This window comes from Balaenoptera borealis (genome assembly GCF_965194805.1).
Source record: "Balaenoptera borealis genome assembly, chromosome: 9".
NCBI classification, from domain to species: Eukaryota; Metazoa; Chordata; class Mammalia; order Artiodactyla; family Balaenopteridae; genus Balaenoptera; species Balaenoptera borealis.
The window spans coordinates 104,248,712-104,274,099 of NC_138873.1; positions in this window are offsets into that span (position 1 = coordinate 104,248,712).

Here is a 25,388-nt window from a genome sequence, read left to right on the forward strand (position 1 = left end):
CTTTGTGTGTCTTTCCTTCCATTATGTTAAAGGTAAAGATCCATTTTACCATTGATATTGAGCTGTAAATATGAATGGAAAATTCTTGTTCTTCTGTTCTTGCATTTTGATACAATTTTTGTTGAAGTCCAAATTTACAGGCGTTTGGGGAGAATGTTTCCTCCGGGGAAACAAAGTTTGTTAACAGTCCAGGCGAGTCTAGGCATAGAGCAAAGACAGCTCTATAAGATGCTGAGAGTATTCCGTGTCCTTTTCCATTTGTCTTTCATTCTTCGTTATTGTTCTTTTATTATTTTCAAAAGATCTTATGTCTCTAAAATTGTCCTTTTAAAATGAGAATATAATACCTAAATGGGGGTGTCACTGACTTCATGATCTGCCATTAACATCTTAGCAGGAATCATTTTATCACTTAGTCTGCTTCAGAGAGCTGAAGCTCAAGGAAATGGGACTTGGTTCAGCTTTGTTTTGAAAATGAGAATTCTGGACAAAAGTGCAAGAGTTCCCAACAAATGTAAATATGAACACTCTTTTTAACATTATAAAATATGTCTGATTGACTATTAAGGTATATAATGGCAAAAGTCCATTGAGGATTCAGCAATATTTTATAACTAGCAATTAGGATTTGTATTGGAGAGAGCCACTCCTGGCAGAATGGAAATTGGAGCAGCCGATCATTTCCAGGAAAAGGCCTTGCATATTTTTACCTAAAGGAACTGTTTAAGTTATTACATATGAAAAAAAAAAGGGCAGATTGAACTAAAATATGTTTGCTTTGTTAATGCTACTGCCAGAAAATGCAGGCTTGTAAGAAGGATTGCATTATTTTTATAGAATAATGAAACAGTTTTCTTTGGAGACAATGTTTATAAGATAGTGTTTCTGTGTATATACATGATGCTAACTTCCATTATCTCCCTATATCACATTTCCTGAGTCCCGAGCCTATATTTAATCTTATTCTGTCTCCATTTATATGCCTTACAGATACTTCAAACTTAAACTTTCAAAAGTATAGTTCATCATTTCCCTTCTCCAGTCCCAAATGTACTCCTTCTTGGTTTCAGATCTAAATGAACGGTACCACAGCCTGAAGAGGATTGCTAGAGCGTATTCACCCTTTCCCTTTCCTGGAAAAGTGACCGAACTTCGGGCTTTACTAGTATCCAGTTGGAAATTCAGCTGCAGCTTGTAACCAGTCTCTCTAACCACACTGACTTCTCTGAGGTCTGTTGTCCATGTTATATGAAGAGTGGCTTTGAGAACGTAAAATATCATTTTTACTTTAATAAGAGATCGAAAAGAACAAAATAAAAATGACTCATTATATCATCATCTAGACTATCCCTGTTCACATAAAATATTAACTAAAAATGTGTTGACATGTGAGATAATGGGAACTACAAAAATGTATCCAATGTGAACTGAAAGTGTCCCTGGAGCCCTCCCTTCACAGTTTTTGTACATAAAGGAGAGGTTCCTTGCCTCTGTGACATCTGGGTTTCCTGTACTGAATTCTGACATAGTATCATCATGTTTTTTTTTATAATTTCCTGTTCCTTCCTAAATGTTCTGTGTAGGCAGCTTCTGGAATGACTCCTGATAAAACAAGCTTCCTAGCACTCATTCCTACTCTCCCTTGGAGCGGGGCTGGACCACTGATGCACAGAGTACAGTGAAAGTCCTGGCATGTCACTTCCAAGATTAAGATAGTAATGACCATGACTTCTGTCTTGCTGGTATTTTCTCTGGCTCTTTTCACTTGCTCACTCTAGAAAAGCTAGGAAGTTGTGAACTGCCCTTTATAGAAACCCAGATGTGAAGCACGTGATTGAGGGCAGCCTCTGGACATTAACCAGTGAGACACTGAGGACTCAATCCAAAGCCTGTGAGGACCTGAATCCTGCTGATTACCACGTGAGTGAACTTGAAGCAGGTGCCAACCTAGCCTTGAGATCACTGGAACCTTGTAAAAGACCCTTAGACAGGAGATCCTGTTAAGCTGGACCTGGATTCCTGACCTAAAGAAGTTATAAAATAATAAATCTTGTTTAAGCCACTGTGGTTTGAGATAATTTGTTATGCAGCAATAAATAATATGTTCGATTGAAAACTCCTGGAGGTAAAAAAAAAGATATCTTGTTTTACACTAAATCCCTAGCACCCATCTCACTTGGATGGAACTAGGCAAAATAGAAAACTCATTCTCTTGATATACATAGAATTCAAAGAAGAAAAAGCAAAATATATTCATAATTAAAATACCTATTAAAATTTTGTGTCCTGAACTGGAGAGAAACTAGAATGTTTTGTTGAAAGAAATGAGAGATGATTGCAAAAATTTGATTCATATGAAATGAAAGAGAAAATGTTTTTTGCAAACAAAACTCCTTATTAAATTCTGTATATACTACAAAATGATTTTTTTTTTTTTTTTTTTTTTTCTCACTGGAAACCAAGATTGAGTGGTGAATGCAAAAGTACTTTTGTGGTTAACTTTGGAAGTTGTATTACTTGGAAAAATATAGGGAAAATAATTAGACATAAGGCAATTGGGAGGAAAAATGTACTGAAACTAGAGGGGAAAAGCAGGAGAGAGGAGAAAAAAGAGAAATAATTTCCTGGAGAAGCATAATAAGGGTTGGCAGGTTGTTCATATCAGTTCCTCAATATTTTGAAGTTTTTTAATGTGTGTTTAGTTCACAGAAAGGGCTGGTCCACTTCTGAGTAGTTAGTACAAATATAGACAGCTCCTGTTCAATGGAGAGGATTATATAATCTTTTATAATTCAGTAGGAAATGGAGTTCTGAGCTAGAGGTCATTGCACAAAGAGAACCTCCAAAATTTAAAGACATCCCAGAGGGAATATTGGACTTTCCCTTGGCAGTGCAGTAAAGCTTTGAGCTAATGTCATCTATAACTTTAAGTCAGGCAGGACTCAGATGAGACATCAGTTACATATATAAACCTGAGCCTAGTTAAGTGAATCATAAGACTGTACTTATAATAAATCACTACATTTCAAATCATACCAAGAAAGTAGAAACCACTTCAAGTATTTTCAACCAGAGGTCTTTTAATTTGGTTACATAGATGGTAGAGAAGCTGAAACTCAAACACCAGGAAGCCATTTCTGATTCCATTTATGAGGGATAAAATGAAGAGGAAGTTTAACGCAAGCCAGGGGCCAGTGTTAACAGACAGAATCTGTCTACAATTAAAATCATGTGAACATGTCCTGAAAGGACGGAAGCCACAGGAGACAGAGATGCTGGACCCTGCTCAATGCAAAGAGGAAGATATGGGGAGATATCCTGCATTCTCTATTTCTTGCATTATTTGCTGTCTGTGCCTTCCGTTGTCCAAACCCGTCCCCCAGAAGCAGATGATAGGGTTGCTTGGGAAATAGAGCTTTGGCACTCCTGTTACACAGAGCAGAGTAGAAGGACAAAAAAAGAAAATTAAACCCATCCATGTTGGGCACAACTTGTATGTAAGGGCAGTGTCAAATAACTTCATGAGAAGTGTGAATCTAGAAGTATAAATTAATGATGAAGATTCAGTTGCCATGAAACAAGTTTCCAAACATCAGCTCTGATTCACACTCTGACTTCAGAGCTCCCTTAGGATAAAAGTCGAGGAAATTCAACTCGGGGGCCCATTTAACTCTATGTAGGTGTCCACTTCAGCTCAGATCCCATATCATTCCTATGCCCCTAACCTTTAAACTGATTCTGGGGCAGGCCAACTTTTAAATCTGACTTAATTGTATGAGTCTTCCAGGTGCTGAGTTGCTTTGGTGAATTGTTCTTCCCATATGGAATCTGTTTATTCTCAACAGCTATATCAGAGACAGGAAAATGCAGTCAGGTTTTTGAGGTAGCTAAAGAGTCGTGAATGTTCAAATCTCCTCGCGTTATTCTAAACAGATTTCTAGGGAATAACCAATTACTAGTACCTTTAATGTTTCCGTAAAGTCAAAGAACCCCTACCCCACCTCCTTCATGTTTTCTATAAGGACAAGGAAGGTAACTCCCAACAGTAAAGACGTGTCTATATCTTCCTCCATCATCATTGAGGCCAATATAGTCTCTATGATCCAAAAGTTATCATCTTCATTTTCTGCTGGGAACATCTGACACTTCCTAACACAAAAGAAAAATAAAATTCTTTGGTGTAAAAAGTCACAGGATGATTAGAAATATTTTTATTTATTTTGCTTTTAGCATTCTACTAAAATATTTACAAGTTAATCATAAATTGACAGGACAACCATTTGACTTTTTCTTCATTACTTATCAGTTCTCAAAACAATTCTCCTAAAGTGTGAAAGTTTCTATAAAAATAGCAGCATGCAAACTCTTTCAGCTAGAAATAGCTTATGAGTTGATGGTGTGTGTGAATGTATGTTGTCTTCCTTTGTCTCCTGTAAGAGCTACACTTTGGCCTGAGCTTCAGTGATTAGCTTCTTTTATAAATTAGAATAAATCAGATTTTATATGTGACATATGATAAGAAAATACAGCTCTTGGGCCTGGTTATTAGTCTTTGAAAACCCAAAGTTTTTCCAAATGGTTAACAAATAGGCTGTTATCTTATTTACTCTTGTGAAATTTACTCTTGCGAAAAACTTTTTCCCCAGATGTGAAGAAATGGCTTCCTAGTTTTTGACCTGCTGCTTGTAGGTTTGAATTCAGTTTTTCTCTCAACTGGTAGATATCAGAAATTCTATCAAACATGTTAAAGATTCTGAGCTATATGGTACTGGGTGTCAAAAATTTATAGCAGGATCTCTACACCAGGTGAGAGTCCATTAGAAAGGCCACCCAGTTTTATTCTCACAACTATTGTCCATTGATTTGAGTCAACAAATGCCAATAAAATAAGGAAATGAAATTAAAGCTGTTGCTGACCAAAGTAGATCACTAAAAGCAATGATTTAGGAACACAGCACTGAGATACACAGAGCAGTGCTAGAAACCAGCTTGCTTTGTAATGGAGCAGGACCCTATGGGGAAAGCCCCAGGACAGACACGCCTCCCCATGTCCTCCACCTGCCACTTGTCTATAAAAATACTTTAGTCAAAGAATAAATTTAATCAGAGAAATGAGAAAATGCAGAAACTAAGGAAAACAGTCAAGCAAGACAAAATAATAATAGTTTAGCCATTAAACAAATCAATGACCTTTAGTTCTCTCTCAAAAGTTATAGGTAATATTCCGAGCCATGTCCCTTGAGCTATTTTGCAGATACTGAAACTCCCACTAGGTGGAAGAAGTTACCTACACGATGACCAGACTGTAGCCATGACGTAAGCTGCTCCATAGTGTACAATTCCAGGAACTGGCCTCAAGGAAATAAGAATGAACTGGCCCTGGAGTTGAAAATTAACTGTACTTAAAACAATCAAGAACACGCTGATCAGACCACCACAGGACCAATTTCAAGATGACTGTTGGAGCTGATTTAGCCCTCCCTGTCTCCTGTACACCCCTGAAAGTCCCCTCTAAAAGCTCCTGCCCCCAATTGGTGGGACATGAGTCCACCTTCTCCCCAGGATTGCTGGCTTCCTCCATAAAGCTGTCTTTCCCAACCCCACCCTCGGGCCAGCATGCCTGGTCCAGGTGCCATGCTTCCCTGCCCTCCAACTCCCACAGCCCCTAGGACACCCCTCTGCCACCTCCCCAAGGGGAAGGTCTGCTAGCCACGTCTCTCCACCTTCCTCCCCCTATCAGCGCCCCCTGGCCTCTCTGGGAACACCACCTCCCACTCCGGGCTCTCTCCCCTGAGCCCCAGGCCGCACCCCCAGCACCTCCCACCTCTCGTGGCCTGCCAGAGATCAGGGGAAAAAGAAAAAAAATTACCCTATCTTTCCTTTTACCCAACGCTGGTCTCTCAGTATTGGATTCTTGAGCAATGAACAGCTGAACCTGAGTTTGGTAGCAGCTAAGTATGTGGTATATAACTGTGGTTATTTATTTTTAAAAGAAATTATTAAAAGAGCAAGTCAAGGAAACTTCAGAGGGCTGCACTTATTTAGTTATATATAACCACCATATACAGATAGTAAAATATTAAATAATTACACTAATGGGCATCTCTTTTAAGAACTTTTTTTCCAAGCTCTATCAAAAGCACTTTGAAGTGTTTAATTTGTTTACCATTTTTTTTTTGTTTGTTTGTTTTGATTTTTACTACTCACAATGAGGGAACTGAGGATTAGAGAGATTATATAAACTTAAACAAATTAAGCTTACACAAGGCTGTGCTACAATGTTAAAATATTTTGATAGTACTTTATAATTTACAGTGTAGTTTCCTTTTTAGCTCACTATAATAAACGTATATTTAGCAGTCACTCTTAGGCTCTAATAAGAACTCAGTTTTGAATAATATACTCTTCTTGCCATAATGATGCTTACACTTCAGTGGATGAGAAAGGAATTGTGGTATGCACTATTTCTATAATTGAAGTATAAATGAATTGTTATGGGAGAACAGAGGAGGGTAAGGCAAGCTCTCTTTGGAAACTGGGATGGTTTCATAAGAGAAATGCCATTTGTACTACTTCTTCCAGGCAGTATTAGCATTATATAAGCAAATGTATGAATGTGGTAAAACTTGTGCATTCATAAGAAATAAAAGATTGAATGAAGAATAAACTACAAAGTAAATAAGAGCAGGAGTTAAACTTGGAAAAGGTGTATTAGGCTCATTTATAAAGACCTTAAATTCCTAGTTAGATTTAAAGAATCTCTCTGTAATGTAGTGAAAGGAGGTTTGATGAAAGATGGAATAAGCAAGGAGGAGATTACTTAAAAGGTACAAGTTATTAAGCACCAGAGATAAGACAGCAGTGCAGAGACTTGTCTACAATTCACCAAACTTATTTTATTTTTCTCTTGTTCACAATGTTGGACCATACTGATGAAACTCCTTTGAAAGTAAGATTCAGAAAAAAGAAAGACAAGGGAATTGCTGGGACACATAAAATTATTTCAGTAGATAGTGCAGATATGCCAACAGGGAAATAATATATAAAATACACAAATTCTGAAAGTTCCACCAAATTCACCAGTGGATTTTTGGAAAAGGTTTAACTTTCACTCAGATTTGTTGAAAAGAGAAGTTCACTGTGGCTTAATGAAATAGCTTATCTCCAAGGCAATGTGTGATCTTGCATCAGCCAAAGTATGATCCCGGGTCACATTAGGATGATTTTGATATTTTTTCACATTCAAAAATACACTGGTCTTGCAATGCAATATTTTATCCCAAGGACAAGGGGAACGTAATGTTAAATGAAAATACAAAACAATTCAGGATATTTATTTTTCTTTGTTAGCTGTTTATAAATTTGGAACTAAATACTTATTTTACTTTAATCTTCTGTAAAACGGTTTGTAAGTAAAATTTCTTCTTAAAAAATGTACCCTCTATCTGTCTTTTGCCCCTTCTTCTAGTCCTATATCCATATACAGGGTGATCTTGGAAGACTTAGGCAAAGATGGCAGCATGACTGATAACCTGAGTTACCAAATAATGTGTTACCAATTAGCAGGTCCAATTTTGGAATTTCAGTTAGTGAGTGATAAATTTTTCATTATTTTAAGTACTAAGATTTGGGGCTTTATCTTTAATATGTGCTAGTGTTAATTTGAATAACACTATACAACCCTTGAATGTGTTATTCAACACTAATATCTTTAATATTCACCAGTATTACAGAATGGAAATAAAAAGGAAGATGGAAGAAACATAAGAAGTTGGTCAAACTTGTTTAACAAAACGTGAGAAAATAAAGACAAACATCACGAAGTTTTGCTTCTAGATAACCAGGTCCTGGCAATACAATACCAAGATAGGGTGGACAATGAAGAAAATTAATTTTCTCTGAAATTTAAAGATAGGCAGTCAAAATGTATGATTAGGGTTTAGTGAGAAAGGGCCACCAAAATAAAAAAATATTTAAAATAATATTTTGGAAGAATCTCGATAGTTCATTGAAGCAGCAAAGTAGCCATCATATAGGGATTATCAGAATGTCTCTTATTCCTTTACATGTACTGTACAGTTTAGTACTGTTTATAAATTACATGTTGGGAAAGCATATTATATTCAGTGTTTACAGCCTCTAAAAGATTCATGCTGGGTTTTTAAAGAGTATGTTCATGTCTGGATGTCTAAAGACTAGAAATGTGGATATGTTGCACAGGAGAGAAACCAATTCTAAAACTACTATATACAGGAATCATTCTCTTAGAAATGATTTCTAAAAAGAACTGAGGACAGTCTCAGAGACCTCTGGGACAACATTAAATGGATCAACATTCGAATTATAGGGGTCCCAGAAGAAGAAGAGAAAAAGAAAGGGACTGAGAAAATATTTGAAGAGATTATAGTTGAAAACTTCCCCAATATGGGAAAGGAAGTAGTTAATCAAGTCCTGGAAGCACAGAGAATCCCATACAGGATAATTCCAAGGAGAAACATGCCAAGACACATATTAATCAAACTATCAAAATTTAATATAAAGAAAAGATATTAAAAACAGCAAGGGAAAAACAACAAATAACACAGAAGGGAATCCCCATAAGGTTAACAGCTGATCTTTCAGCAGAAACTCTGCAAGCCAGAAGGGAGTGGCAGGACATATTTAAAGTGATGAAGGAGAAAAACCTACAACCAAGATTACCCTACCCAGCAAGGATCTCATTCAGATTTGATGGAGAAATTAAAACCTTTACAGACAAGCAAAAGCTGAGAGAATTCAGCACCACCAAACCAGCTTTACAACAAATGCTGAAGGAATTTCTCTAGGCAAGAAACACAAGAGAAGGAAAACACCTAAAATAACAAACCCAAAACATTTAAGAAAATGATAATAGGAACATACATATCGATAATTAACTTAAATGTAAATGGATTAAGTGCTCCCACCAAAAGACACAGACTGGCTGAATGGATACCAAAACAAGACCCGTATATATGCTGTCTACAAGAGACCCACTTCAGACGTAGGGACACGTACAGGCTGAAAGTGAGAGGATGGAAAAAGATATTCCATGCAAACGGAAATCAAAACAAAGCTGGAGTAGCAATTCTCATATCAGACAAAATAGACTTTAAAATAAAGACTATTACAAGAGACAAAGAAGGACACTATATAATGATCAAGGGATCGATCCAAGAGGAAGGTATAACAATTGTAAATATTTATGCACCCAACATAGGAGCACCTCAATACATAAGGCAAATACTAACAGCCATAAAAGGGGAAATCGACAACAACACAATCATAGTAGGGGACTTTAACACCCCACTTTCACCAATGGACAGATCATCCAAAATGAAAATAAATAAGGAAACACAAGCTTTAAATGATACATTAAACAAGATGGACTTAATTGATATTTATAGGACATTCCATCCAAAAACAACAGAATACACATTTTTCTCAACTGCTCATGGAACATTCTCCAGGATAGATCATCTTGGGTCACAAATCAAGCCTTGATAAATTGAAGAAAATTGAAATCATATCAAGTATCTTTTCCGACCACAATGCTATGATACTAGATATCAATTAGAGGAAAAGATCTGTAAAAAATACAAACACATGGAGGCTACACAATACACTACTTAATAATGAAGTGATCACTGAAATCAAAGGGGAAATCAAAAAATACCTAGAAACAAATGACAATGAAGACACGACGACCTAAAACCTATGGGATGCAGCAAAAGCAGTTCTAAGAGGGAAGTTTATAGCAATACAAGCCTACATTAAGAAACAGGAAACATCTTGAATAAACAACCTAACCTTGCACCTAAAGCAATTAGAGAAAGAAGAACAAAAAACACCCAAAGCTAGCAGAAGGAAAGAAATCATAAAAATCAGATCAGAAATAAATGAAAAAGAAATGAAGGAGACAATAGCAAAGATCAATAAAACTAAAAGCTGGTTCTTTGAGAAGATAAACAAAATTGATAAACCATTAGCCAGACTCATCAAGAAAAAAAGCGAGAAGACTCAAATCAATAGAATTAGAAATGAAAGAGGAGAAGTAACAACTGGCACTGCAGAAATACAAAAGATCATGAGAGATTTCTACAAGCAACTCTATGCCAATAAAATGGACAACCAGGAAGAAATGGACAAATTCTTAGAAATGCACAACCTTCCAAGAATGAACCAGGAAGAAATAGAAAATATGAACAGACCAATCACAAGCACTGAAATTGAAACTGTGATTAAAAATCTTCCAACAAACAAAAGCCCAGGACCAGATGGCTTCACAGGCGAATTCCATCAAACATTTAGAGAAGAGCTAACACCTATCCTTCTCAAACTCTTCCGAAATATTGCAGAGGGAGGAACACTCCCAAACTCATTCTACAAGGCCACCATCACCCTGATACCAAAACCAGACAAAGATGTCACAAAGAAAGAAAACTACAGGCCAATATCCTTGATGAACATAGATGCAAAACTACTCAACAAAATACTAGCAAACAGAATCCAACAGCATATTAAAAGAATCGTACACCATGATCAAGTGGGGTTTATTCCAGGAGTACAAGGATTCTTCAATATATGCAAACCAATCAATGTGATACACCATATTAAAAAATTGAAGGAGAAAAACCATATGATCATCTCAATAGATGCAGAGAAAGCTTTTGACAAAATTCAACACCGACTTATGATAAAAGCCCTGCAGAAAGTAGGCATAGAGGGAACTTTCCTCAACATAATAAAGGCCATATATGACAAAGCCACAGCCAACATCATCCTCAATGGTGAAAAACTGAAACCATTTCCACTAAGATCAGGAACAAGACAAGGTTGCCCACTCTCACCACTATTATTCAACATAGTTTTGGAAGTTTTAACCACAGGAATCAGAGAAGAAAAAGAAATAAAAGGAATCCAAATAGGAAAAGAAGAAGTAAAGCTGCCACTGTTTGCAGATGACATGATACTATACATAGAGAATCCTAAAGATGTTACCAGAAAACTACTAGAGCTAATCAATGAATTTGGTAAAGTAGCAGGAAACAAAATTAATGCACAGAAATCTCTTGCATTCCTATACACTAATGATGAAAAATCTGAAAGTGAAATTAAGAAAACACTCCCGTTTACCATTGCTAGAAAAAGAATAAAATATCTAGGAATAAACCTACCTAAGGACACAAAAGACCTGTATGCAGAAAATTATAAGACACTGATGAAAGAAATTATAGGTGATACAAATAGATGGAGAGATATACCATGTTCTTGGAGTGGAAGAATCAACACAGTGAAAATGACTCTACTACCCAAAGCAATCTACAGATTCAATGCAATCACTATCAAACTACCACTGGCATTTTTTACAGGACTAGAACAAAAAATTTCACAATTTTTATGGAAACACAAAAGACCCCGAAGAGCCAAAGCAATCTTGAGAATGAAAAATGGAGCTGGAGGAATCAGGCTCCCTGACTTCCGACTATACTACAAAGTTACAGTAATCAAGACAGTATGGTACTGGCACAAAAACAGAAACATAGATCAATGGAACAGGATAGAAAGCCCGGAGATAAACCCACGCACATATGGTCACCTTGTCTTTGATAAAGGAGGCAAGCATATACAGTGGAGAAAAGACAGCCTCTTCAATAAGTGGTGCTGGGAAAACTGGACAGCTACATGTAAAAGAATGAAATTAGAACACTCCCTAACACCATACACAAAAATAAACTCAAAATGGATTAAAGACCTAAATGTAAGGCCAGACACTATCAAACTCTTAGAGGAAAACATAGGCAGAATACTGTATGACATAAATCACAGCAAAATCCTTTTTGACCCAGCTCCTAGAGAAGTGGAAATAAAAACAAAAATAAACAAATGGGACCTTATGAAACTTAAAAGCTTTTGCACAGCAAAGGAAACCATAAACAAGAACAAATGACAACCCTCCGAATGGGAGAAACTATTTGCAAATGAAGCAACTGACAAAGGATTAATCTCCAAGATTTACAAGCAGCTCATGCAGCTCAATAACAAAAAAACAAACAACCCAATCCAAAAATGGGCAGAAGACCTAAGTAGACATTTCTCCAAAGAAGATATACAGAATGCAAACAAACACATGAAAGAATGCTCAACATCATTAATCATTAGAGAAATGCCAATCAAAACTACAATGAGATATCATCTCACACCGATCAGAATGGCCATCATCAAAAAATCTAGAAACAATAAATCCTGGAGAGGGTGTGGTGAAAAGGGAACCCTCTTGCACTGTTGGTGGGAATGTAAATTGATACAGCCACTATGGAGAACAGTATGGAGGTTCCTTAAAAAACTAAAAATAGAACTACCGTACGACCCAGCGATCCCACTACTGGGCATATACCCTGAGAAAACCATAATTCAAAAAGAGTCATGTACCACAATGTTCATTGCAGCTCTATTTACAATAGCCAGGACATGGAAGCAACCTAAGTGTCCATCATTGGATGAATGGATAAAGAAGATGTCACACATATATACAATGGAATATTACTCAGCCATAAAAAGAAACGAAATTGAGTTATTTGTAGTGAGGTGGATGGAGTTAGAGTCTGTCCTACAGAGTGAAGTAAGTCAGAAAGAGAAAAACAAATACTGTATGCTAACAGATATATATGGAATCTAAGGCAAAAAAAAAAAAAAAAGATCATGAAGAATGTAGTGGCAAGACGGGAATAAAGACACAGACCTACTAAAGACTGGACTTGAGGATACGGGGAGGGGGAAGGGTAAGGTGTGACAAAGTGAGAGAGTGGCATGGACATATATACACTACCAAACTTAAAATAGTTAGCTAGTGGGAAGCAACCGAATAGCACAGGGAAATCAGCTCTGTGCTTTGTGACCACCTAGAGGGGTGGGATAGGGAGGGTGGGAGGGAGGGAGATACAAGAGGGAAGAGATATGGGAACATATGTATATGTATAACTGATTCCCTTTTTTTATAAAGCAGAAACTAGCACACCATTGTAAAGCAATTATACTGCAATAAAGATGTTAAAGAGAAATGATTTCTAATATCATGAATTTGAATAGTATCTCAGGAGCCTGCATTGAAATATAAGAATAAAGTGCCATTGAGGTTTACCTCTATTTAGTGAACAAGAAGGGTAGTTAGCAAACCTAAGTATAGTCAAGAGGTAGGAGCAAAAGCTGAAAAAAAGAAGTAGTGTGAAGAGTCAATGGCAAATTTCACTGAACATATCCCATATCAGACTTATTGGGCCCATCAGGGAAATGATTCTCGTTTATTTTCAAAGTGGACAAAAATATAGTTTTTAAGTGTATCTGTCATGATTTTGATCCTGGTCCAAAAGCAAGCTGAACCCATATGGACACGTGATGAGCAGATAAAGTCATATCTTCACATATTTCAACTAAAAAGCATATTAAAATAGACTAACAATAAGAGAAAAAATAAAACAGAATGACCACCTTGACTAAAGCTTCTCTCCCAAATATTACGGTTGAAAGCATACCTTGTATACTAGAAGAAAAGGCACCCTTAGATATAACTGAGTTTTAAGTGTTCAAGGTTTGTTATGGAAATGAAGCAGAAGAAAGAAAGAAGAAAATCAACCAGGGTCTAATAAAGCAAAAACAATTTAAGACAATGCATTTTTTCAGGCTGTGAATATTTTAGCATGCAAGCTGAATGAACTATATTATGGAAGGTATAAGAGAAGACTTTCAGAAGAAGTAAGGTCTGAGAGGAGTTCGGAAGAGAAGAAAATACTTTGATAGACAAAAGAAGATAAAAGCATTAATAAACACTAACTATGTAACACAAACTTGATAGAGAGGATAATTAACATAGGCTGATCCTCTTGGTTCAGTATGAAGCTTCTCTACCCACAAGTCATTTGACCTTAAGCAAATTACCTCCCTTTCATATACTCACCAGTAAACACGTAGAAGAATAATTTATTATTCAAATGATATGTTTAGAGGAATTAAACAAGGATCTTATTAATAATTATGTTGTGACAACAGGTGCACAACTAGGACAGACTAGAATATTTGGTCACCCTATTAAGTAGGCAAAATATTGAGGTTAAGCAGATTAGTGATTGCTGTTTTCTCCCTTCAGTTTTCAGTGTTCTTTCTATCCTGTAAGTAGCTCAAGGTCTGTGATAAGATATGTCATGCCGTCTCTCTCTGAAATCTGCCCAAAAGAAAATAAGCCCCTAGTATTCCAGGCTAACCCATTTTTGTAGTCAAACATACCTGGTTTGCTCCTTCAGGGTTGTGATCAGCCATCAGCATTTTTTTTTTTCAATCTCCATAAATGAGCTAAAAATAAAATAACTTAATCTAATAACTCTATGGTTATACTTCAAATGTAACTAGGGACATACAAGTCATAATGCTTTAAACCCAAGTATCTAAAATCCACAGGAAGAGGTTAAAGTATGAGAATTGAAGGATAAGGAAGAAATCTTATTTGTCCTGGGGGATGTCCTTAAATCCTTCAGATAATAGTATAGTTAAAGCATACTTCCTTTCCTCACTTACCTTTTAGAACTCGCTCTGAAGAGCATGGGGATCATAGTCTGAGTTTCAATTCAGGATTTGTTTATTATAGCTGTGACTTCTTAAGCAATGGTCAATAAACCATGGTAAACTACACTTTCTTCAACAATGCAATGAGGTTATTTCCTTTAAAATGGCACAATGTTTTTTTATGAAGATTAAATGAAGTAGAAATGTTGAGTACTTAGTATGATGTCTGACCTACTAAATAGTCAAGATATGCCATTTAGCAATCTTTAATATTACATTGTAGAATTGTTGGTATTTATGCTGTCTTGTAATAGATAGTTTAAACATTGTGTAATGCTCTCCAAAGAGCAATTGTGAGATGTTTTTTATAGTGTTCTGTACTTATGTCCATCATTTGTGTAAAAGATTCACAGAATTAAATGAAACTCTGGGGGGTCTCTACTCTTTAAATTAATCATTTTGATCCCATTCCTAAAATTACATAACCACAGTAAACAAGTCTCTGAAAAAAGTATGTATGGATAAACTCTAAAGACTTTCTATTCCCAAGGTACACACAATACTCATAATTTAATTTGGGCCATTCCTTCATGAATCATACACACTCCCAGTCATTAGTGTTGGTACTATCTCTTCCACCTGATGTTTTCAAATGTAAAGGTGGTAATATCTTTCCAGTTTCCAGAGAGCTTCAATTTGTTAGTATGTAGAAATTTCCTTTCATGGACATACTTCTTGATGTATTTTACTTAACAATCCAAACCCCTTTTTTTACACTGAAGAGTGGTGCTGATTAGATTCTTTGTTTAAAAAATATGTCTTTTATGTCATTTCCGTATAACCAAAGCAAAAATAAAGGAATATAAGTTGTGTGTGTATATTTGGAAAAAATAAGAAATAAGCACTGCAAACAATATGACAGATTGTCATATATTATTCTCATAACATCTATAAACACGAGCCAATGTCTTTTTTTTTTTTTTTCTTTTTTAGTGTAAAGGCAATTGTGTTTAAGAGCAGGGGATTTGGAGTCAGAATGACCTGTGCTTGTTCCCGTCTCCAATTCTTATTTGCTATATTCCAACTAAGGTTTATAATTTCTTTTAGTCTTGATATTCACAATTTTATAATGGTGTTCATTATGTGTGTATATGTATTTTATATATATATATATATATACACACATAATATATATATTATATAATATATACACATAATATATATCTTTTAACATAGTTACTGTAATAATTTAATGAGTTATATACTTAAAGTTTCTAGCAAAATTTCTGTCACATAGTAAATAGTCTTTAAGTTGTGGTTGATAATAGTAACATTTTTAGTAATATGTTCTTCACTGCTTTTCTATGGATGTTAATTAAATAAAATATTTGGATTATTTAAAATTTGACAGCTCTGAAATTATTAAAATATTCTAAATGATAGCCTTGGTGGGCTTATACTAATGAAGAACTCATACATGAATATAAAGCAATTTCATAGCCATTTTCCTCTGGAATCCAAGAATAAAGGAAGTTCTTAGGGTACTGTTTTTTATTTCATTTCATTAAGCTAAGGAAAGATTTAGAAGGAATACTCAAAAAAATAGGTAGCATTAGTTTAAAAAAATAAGATTGCTGGTAAGGTAAAGCATTTATAAAAAGTTAACATACAATTAGGTTACTGCCACATCTCTTAGTCCACTGCCCTTCTACACCTCAAAACCCTCACAGCAGCCAGCGTGCTTTTTGTTAAACATGATATAGATTATGTGACTGCTCCATTAAAAATCCTCCAATGCTTCCATTACACTTAAAGTACAATCTAAATTCTCCATCAGAGATTACAAATCCTGTGTGATCTCTTCCTTGCCTAACACTCTCCCTTGAGGACAAACGTCTTACTCTCTTCCTAAGTTGTTAGGCTTCACCCAGAGCTTTCTTTCTATTCTTGGAGAACATTTATGTTTATTCCCAGAAAATACATTTTGTACTTGCTACTTCCTCTGCCTCGAAAGATCTGGACTTGGATTTTAGCACAGTTGTGATATTTTTGTAATTCACATATTAACCCAATGATGTCTCCTTTCAGAGGCTTTCCTCAACTATTAAATCCAACATACTCTAAACCCCTTCCTTATCACTAACACCCCAATCATTGTCAATCACACCACTCTTGTATTGTCTTAACACTTATTACTCTCTGCAAGTCCCATTCATTCATTCTCTTGCCTGTTGACTGCAAGGTAGTTGAGACTAAGGATGTCATTCACCTTTTCCATTGTTGTATTTCTAGCACCCAGAATATTATTTCCTAAATGATAGTAACACAATATATATGTTTACAGACCAGAAAAAAAGATATGAATTAAAAGAGAAGCCTGTCTACATGATCTCATTAATTTTTTTTTTTTTTAAATTGACGAAAAATATTCAGTGGCAATGAGCAGGGAACGGTGTCTTACCCTTCAAAATTTGAAATTTGTTGCAACATGACAGCAATTTAAAAACAGTTAAGTGTACTTTACCTAAAACAATTAGAGAAAGAAGAACAAAAAAACCCCAAAGTGAGCAGAAGGGAAGAAATCATAAAGATCAGATCACAAATAAATGAAAAAGAAATGAAGGAAAAGATAGCAAAGATCAATAAAACTAAAAGCTGGTTCTTTGAGAAGATAAACAAAATTGATAAACCATTAGCCAGACTTATCGAGAAAAAAAGGGAGAAGACTCAAATCAATAGAATTAGAAATGAAAAAGGAGAAGTAACAACTGACACTGCAGAAATACAAACGATCATGAGAGATTACTACAAGCAACTCTATGCCAATAAAATGGACAACCTGGAAGAAATGGACAACTTCTTAGAAGTGTACAACCTTCCGAGACTGAACCAGGAAGAAATAGAAAATATGAACAGACCAATCACAAGCACTGAAATTGAAACTGTGATTAAAAATCTTCCAACAAACAAAAGCCCAGGACCAGATGGCTTCACAGGCGAATTCTATCAAACATTTAGAGAAGAGTTAACACCTATCCTTCTCAAACTCTTCCAAATATAGCACAGGGAGGAACACTCCCAAACTCATTCTACAAGGCCACCATGACCCTGATACCAAAACCAGACAAAGATGTCACAAAGAAAGAAAACTACAGGCCAATATCCTTGATGAACGTAGATGAAAAAACTCCTCAACAAAATACTAGCAAACAGAACATTAAAAGGATCATACACCATGATCAAGGGGGTTTACCCTAGGAATGCAAGGATTCCTCAATATATGCAAACCAATCAATGTGATACACCATATTAAAAAATTGAAGGAGAAGAACCATATGATCATCTCAATAGATGCAGAGAAAGCTTTCAACAAAATTCAACACCCATTTATGATAAAAATCCTCCAGAAAGTAGGCATAGAGGGAAATTTCCTCAACATAATAAAGGCCACATATGACAAACCCACAGCCAACATCGTCCTCAATGGTGAAAAACTGAACCCATTTCCACTAAGATCAGGAACAAGACAATGTTACGCACACTCACCACTATTATTCCACATAGTTTTAGAAGTTTTATTCACAGCAATCAGAGAAGAAAAAGAAATAAAAGGAATCCAAATAGGAAAAGAAGAAGTAAAGCTTCCACTGTTTGCAGATGACATGATGCTATATATAGAGAATCCTAAAGATACTACCAGAAAACTACTAGAGTGAACCAATGAATCTGGTAAAGTAGCAAGATTCAAAATTAATGCACAGAAATCTCTTGCATTCCTATACACTAATGATGAAAAATCTGAAAGTGAAATTAAGAAAACACTCCCATTTACCATTGCAACAAATAGAATAAAATATCTAGGTATAAACCTACCTAAGGAGACAAAAGATTGTATGAAGAAAATTATAAGACACTGGTGAAAGAAATTAAAGATGATACAAACAGATGGAGAGATATACCATGTTCTTGGATTGGAAGAATCAACACTGTGAAAATGACTCTAATACCCAAAGCAATCTACAGATTCAATGCAATCCCTATCAAATTACCACTGGCATTTTTCAGAGAAGTAGAGCAAAAAATTTCACAATTTGTATGGAAACACAAAAGACCCCGAATAGCCAAAGCAATCTTGAGAAAGAAAAACGGAGTTGGAGGAATCAGGCTCCCTGACTTCAGACTATACTACAAAGCTACTGTACTCACGGGACTATGGTACTGGCACAAAAACAGACATATAGATCAATGGAACAGGATAGAAAGCCCAGAGATAAACCCAGGTACATATGGTCTCCTTATCTTTGATAAAGTAGGCAAGAATACACAGTGGAGAAAAGACAGCCACTTCAATAAGTGGTGCTGTGAAAACTGGCCAGCTACATGTAAAAGAATGAAATTAGAACACTCCTTAACACCATACACAAAAATAAATTCAAAATGGTTTAATGACCTAAATGTAAGACCAGACACCATCAAACTCTTAGAGGAAAACATAGGCAGAACACTCTATGACATAAATCACAGTGAGATCCTTTTTGACCCACCTCCTAGAGAAATGGAAATAAAAACAAAATTAAACAAATGGGACCTAATGAAACTTAAAAGCTTTTGCACAGCAAAGGAAACCATAAACAAGATGAAGAGACAATCCTCAGAACGGGAGAAAATATTTGCAAATGAAGCAACTGACAAAGGATTAATCTCCAAATTTAAAAGCAGCTCATGCAGCTCAATATCCAGAAAACAAACAACCCAATCCAAAAATGGGCAGAAGACCTAAATAGACATTTCTCCAAAGAAGATATACGGATTGCCAACAAACATATGAAAGAATGCTCAGCATCATTAATCATTAGAGAAATGCAAATCAAAACTACAATGAGATATCATCTCACATTTGTCAGAATGACCATCATCAAAAAATCTACAAACAATAAATGCTGGAGAGGGTGTGGAGAAAAGGAAACCCTCTCGCACTGTTGGTGGGAATATAAATTGATACAGCCACTATGGAGAAGAGTATGGAGGTTCCTTAAAAAACTAAAAATAGAACTACCATATGGCCCAGCAATCCCAGTACTGGGCATATACCCTGAGAAAACCATAATTCAAAAGAGTCATGTACCAAAGTGTTCTTTGCAGCTCTATTTACAATAGCTAGGACATGGAAGCAACCTAAGTGTCCATCAACAGATAAATGGATAAAGAAGATGTGGCACGTATATACAATGGAATATTACTAAGTTATAAAACGAAATGAAATTGAGTTATTTGTAGTGAGGTGGATGGACCTAGAGTCTGTCATACAGAGTGAAGTAAGTCAGAAAAAGAAAAACAAATACTGTATGCTAACACATATATATGGAATCTAAAAAAAAAAAAAAAAAAAAAAAAAGGTTCATGAAGACTCTAGGGGCAAGATGAGAATAAAGACGCAGACCTACTAGAGAATGGATTTGAGGATATGCGGAGGGGGAAGGGTAAGCTGGGACAAAGTGAGAGTGGCATGGACATATAAACACTACCAAACATAAAATAGATAGCTAGTGGGAAGCAGGCGCATAGCACAGGGAGATCAGCTCTGTGCTTTGTGACCACCTAGAGGGTTGGGAAACGGAGCGTGGGAGGGAGGGAGACGCAAGAGGGAAGAGATATGGGGACATATGTATATGTATAACTGATACACTTTGTTATAAATCAGAAACTAACACACCATTGTAAAGCAATTATACTCCAATAAAGATATTAAAATTAAAAAAAAAATAAATTAAAAAATAAAAACAGTTAAGTGTGGACAGAAGTATCAGTATATACACCATGGAATTTGTGTAATACACACAGCCAATTCATCACTAAATTGTGTACAATCTGATTCTTCCATAGGCATCACATCTGACCCTTCCTCTGGATCCCCTTTGAAAGGCTTTATTTCAGGCTCTCAGCATCATTCTCTGTCTTCTAATTAAGTAATGTCTTTAAATTATGAATTTCATTCTCACTTGAATCAAGAATCAGTGGAAATCACTGTTGTAATCAACAAGTTAATTCACATATATGTATTAAATTGTTCCCTAAAATCAATTTCTTTAAAGTGAAAGCCTTACTTTGATTTTTCAAAATGTCTTTCATAAGTACTGCATCATCACATTAAATAGTCAGTAATTTAATATCTTATATTTTTATGGCAGGACTTGGCAAAATATGACTCAGGGACCAAATACAGCTGTCTATCTGTTTTTGTAAGTAGAATTTTGCTGAATCAAAAGGACACCATTTTTTAATATATCCCTTATGGCTGCTTTAATGCTATAATGGCAGAACAGTTGCAGCAGTCTGTAAGGCTTAAAAAGCCAAAAATATGCATTATTTGCCAATTTTCAGAAAAAGTTTTATTGTTCCTGTTTGGTACCATTGGTTTGTAGAGATTAGAAAAGCTGAATACACTTCAAATCATTTACCTGCAGCAGTTTTAAAAGACATACTAGTCTCTTTATTTTCCCATGCAGCCTATAGGATTACCTCTCAGGATCTCTTATTAGCCTTTAAACGTTGATGACATGGCAAACAGACATTGCTTCATTTTGACTAGCCTCTTAATAAAACTCTTTATAGACAAGTTACTTTGTTTAGCAGGAAGTCAATAAACCACAGTGTAAGTCAGTAGATAACGCTATTTTAAACTTTCAAAGTAATGATTAGTTTCTCTATAGAGGTGGGAGATTACTAGCATTGCAAAATAACTTTGTACCTAGAAAAGAAGTTCTTCAATCTGTTGCACACAACTGCTTTCCACAGCTTTTTGATGTGGTGTATACAGTTAAGGATGGTATATTTTTATAAAGCTTAAGTTTATGATGTTTATCTATATATATTTTATGCTTATCTAAAATACTTTCACTATTAATTGGCATATCATTACTCATGGCAATAGGAAAAGCCCTCACTTAGTGAGGAAAGTTTTAACTTTTGACCCACACCAGGTAAAGGGATGCTCTTGGAGTGTCTGTTCCCAAACTGTAGATGATGAAATTGAGGACTGCTAGATGAATTCCCATACATAAATGAAGTGGCTGATACAGCCATGACAAAATGAATTTGGTTTGGAACTTAGGCCCTTTTTCAGAAGCATAGAATTTATCCATATAAAAACTTTTTTTTTTTTTTTTAAATTTAAAGGCTTCAAGCTTTCTTTACAATAGGGATTATAATGACGGAAATTTTCCTTTCTGTAATAGGGTTTCTGTCCTCTTTGGACCTTCAACAATATTAGCTATGGCTTAGGATCAGAGAAAAATAATACCAGTTGCTGGAGATTGCTTTGTCCTTCAGGATGTCAATAGCCATCCCTCACTGGTCACTCTGATCTCTGCTTGGCAGCTTCTCTGCCTACACACAGGCAACTATGATTTGTAGCTTTCAATTTTAGAGCTAGCATAGCAGTGCTATATTAAACTCATGGTCATTATCATTCAATGAGTCCTTAATATGGCAAGACAACCTTGCTTCATTTTCCAGTCAAATCGTTCTTTCCCTCATACTGCAGTTATTTGAAAACTATGCATCAAAACGGAGTTGTTGGGAACCTGCCCTGTTGGGCACCTGTGAGTCGACTTTGGCTTTGCCACATGGGTGACCTGGGGACAGGGGTTAACCTCTCCCCCTCTCAGTATTCTCTTTTGTAAAATGATAATTGTAACAAAACCTACCATGTACACTTGTAATAGCATAAATGGAACTTAACATACAGCAAGCCCTAATAAACAGTGAGTCATTGTCACCATGAAGCTCCTCTCTCTCCTCACTATCATCATTCTCAAACATCTAACCCATTTGCTACTCTTTCAATTGAGAAAGTAGAACCAGTTCCACAAGATTAACCCTGAGTCCTTCTGTCTCTCCTTGTGTCATGTTTCTTCCTATCTAAGGCCTATTTCTCTCTTTCCTCTATCCTCTATGCCTTCTTATAGAATGCTATGCATTGTTCAACTAGTTGCTCTTTTCTGGATCTTTCCTGAAAGATGTAAATGTTCTCTCATTAAAAATAAACTATGGAACTACAGAACTTCTGTGGTATGGCTCCTTTTGCATGGGTCCAGAATTTTGTTCCCCTTGCCTCTTCAGGGTGGTAAGACCTATTCCTTGTTGCTAGTTATTAGGTGCTTCATCATCCTGTATGTTTCCTTACCCTCCTCACAATTCTGTAAATAATTCTTTCATTGAAATGTCATATTTAAATCCTTTTGTGTGTGCTTCTGTAGTGTGCCCAGACAATGACTGACATGGATGCCTGTGAGTTTCATGGAGTCAGTGGGAGTGCTAGGTTGACAATTTTAAGATTTCAATCATTGAAATTCTATTCATGGCTTACTACATGCAAGGTGCTGAGATATTTTAGCAATCAACAATGAATGGTGACCGAAAGCAAATAGAAAGTGTATGATCAGACATGTATTTCATGAAAAGAAGCTTATTACTTATCTCAGGAACTAATTTCTCTTCTTTTCCAAAATAAACACCATTTCCAATCCTCAATTTATTCTAAACATTAGAATATCTACTACTGATCATTACATATTTAGAAACAATATTCATTTAACATAAAAAAGGAGCAAGTGAATTACTATCCTTGTTTCTTTGGCCACAATTAAAGCTGTCCCACAGAGAAGAAAACACAGTACATGTGAGAGGCATCTATATTCCTTTAACTAAAACACATTTAACAATTCATCTTTTGAAGCACAAAGAAAGTGTAAAACCTTAGGAAACACATCTTCAAATATTGTTAAAAATCAGTTTGTCTGATAATGACATCATGGAATATTACTTATTGTAGTAATGGCGTACATAGAATTTAAAACACAAAGCCATGTTAAATTTGAACTCTACGTATCTACTTCCTGTTTTTCCTGTTCCCGCCTCCCACGTGTGATGGCATCTGTGAAGATTACAAAATTGCAAATGCCAGATGGCAATATGATAATTAGGTTCAAACCAGTTTCATTTCTTCATGTAATGGAATGATAAAATTTGTAAATGTTTTATTCATTATTATTATTTTTTAGAGAATAGAGTTGAACTTTTGAAAATAGATTATATCTTTGAATTATAGTAGTTTTGCCCTACTAAACTCACCTTGGAAAGTTGTAATATTTGATTGGCTAAACTTCGTTTTGGAGATTATTGTACTAAGGAACGAAATTGGGTCATTTGAGGAGATATGGATGGACCTAGAGTCTGTCATGCAGAGTGAAGTAAGTCAGAAAGAGAAAAACAAATAACGTATATTAACGCATATGTGTGGAATCTAGGAAAATGGTACAAATGAACCATTCCTGCAGGTCAGGAATAGAGACACAGACGTAAAGAAGGGATGTGTGGACATGATGTGTGTGGGGGGGATGAATTGGGTGATTACGTTTGACACGTGTAAAACAGATAGCTAGTGGGAACATTTTGTATAGTGCAGGGAGCTCAGCTTGGTGCTCTGTGGTGACCTAGAGGGGTGGAATGGTTGTTGGGAGACCCCAGAGGGAAAGAATATATGTACACATATAACTGATTCACTTCATTGTACACAGAAAGTAACACAACATTGTAAAGCAACTATACCCCAATTAAAAAAAGAAAGATGCATAGTTAATAACCTATACCATGAACAGAAAAATAATACAAAATGTGATATTCTAAATATCATATTTTGAAAAAAAACAGTTTTTACAACTTTGTTGATACAAAAATAAATAGTATTGAAAATCCAGCAAAATATTGTTCCTCATTAGGAGGTGATATCAGCAAGATGGTGAAATAGGAAGCCCCACACCCTACTTTTCCCACTGAAGTACCAATTTAATAACACATGGACCAATTCCCATTGCAAGGCCAGAAATGAGTTAAGAGGCTCTTCTATTACAGGTGAGGATTAACCCAGCTGTGTCAAAGCAGGTAGTTAAATTTTTGACACTTACTTGCCGGGACCCCTCTTCCAGGCTCACAAGACACAATCGAAAGGAAACTCCCAACTCCCAGATTATCCCTGGACAGGGAAAGAGGACACTGGAACATTCTGACTTTTTGAGAGGCTATGTGAGGCACCAGTTTCTGTCTTGTCTGAATCTAAGTCCTACAGGAAGGCATCAGGAGGTGGCACTGAGGACAGAGGCATTGGCTTGAACCAGCATGGCTCTCACTTGCCATTACATCTCTCCTTGGCTCAGTGCAGAATCTTGCCCAACTCAGAGAACTGACAGGACCTGTGAACTTGAGGTGCCTTGGGGCCACTGAGGATAAGAAAATAACAAAAACTGGGCTGCTTAGAACAGCTCGGAGAACCAGCAGTACTGTAGACAGACACCATGAGGAGCAGGATATTACAAACTCCTGAAAAAGTAAACTGGGTAAACCTCTCTAATTGGAAATTTGCACACACAAGTTCAGAGAAAACTATTTCACAGAAAAGGTTTGAGAGGGCCCCAGAATCTCTAGCTTGGTAAAAATCTTCTGCCTATGAAGCCAGTCCATAAAGACTGGGAGAGAGAGCTGTTTCTTAAAATGTGTAAATTCTAACACAAAGTAACAATGCACACATGCAATAACAAACAAACAAAACAACAACAACAAAAAGAGGAACATGGCCCAACCGAAGGAACAAAATAAATCTCCAGAAAATGATCCCAAAGAAATGAAGGTATATTAATAACCTGACAATGAATCCAAAATAATTATCAGAAAGATGCTCAATGACCTCAAGATAATGATGAATAAACATGATGAGAATATCGAGAGATAGAAAAAACAAACAAGTTAAAAAAATGTAG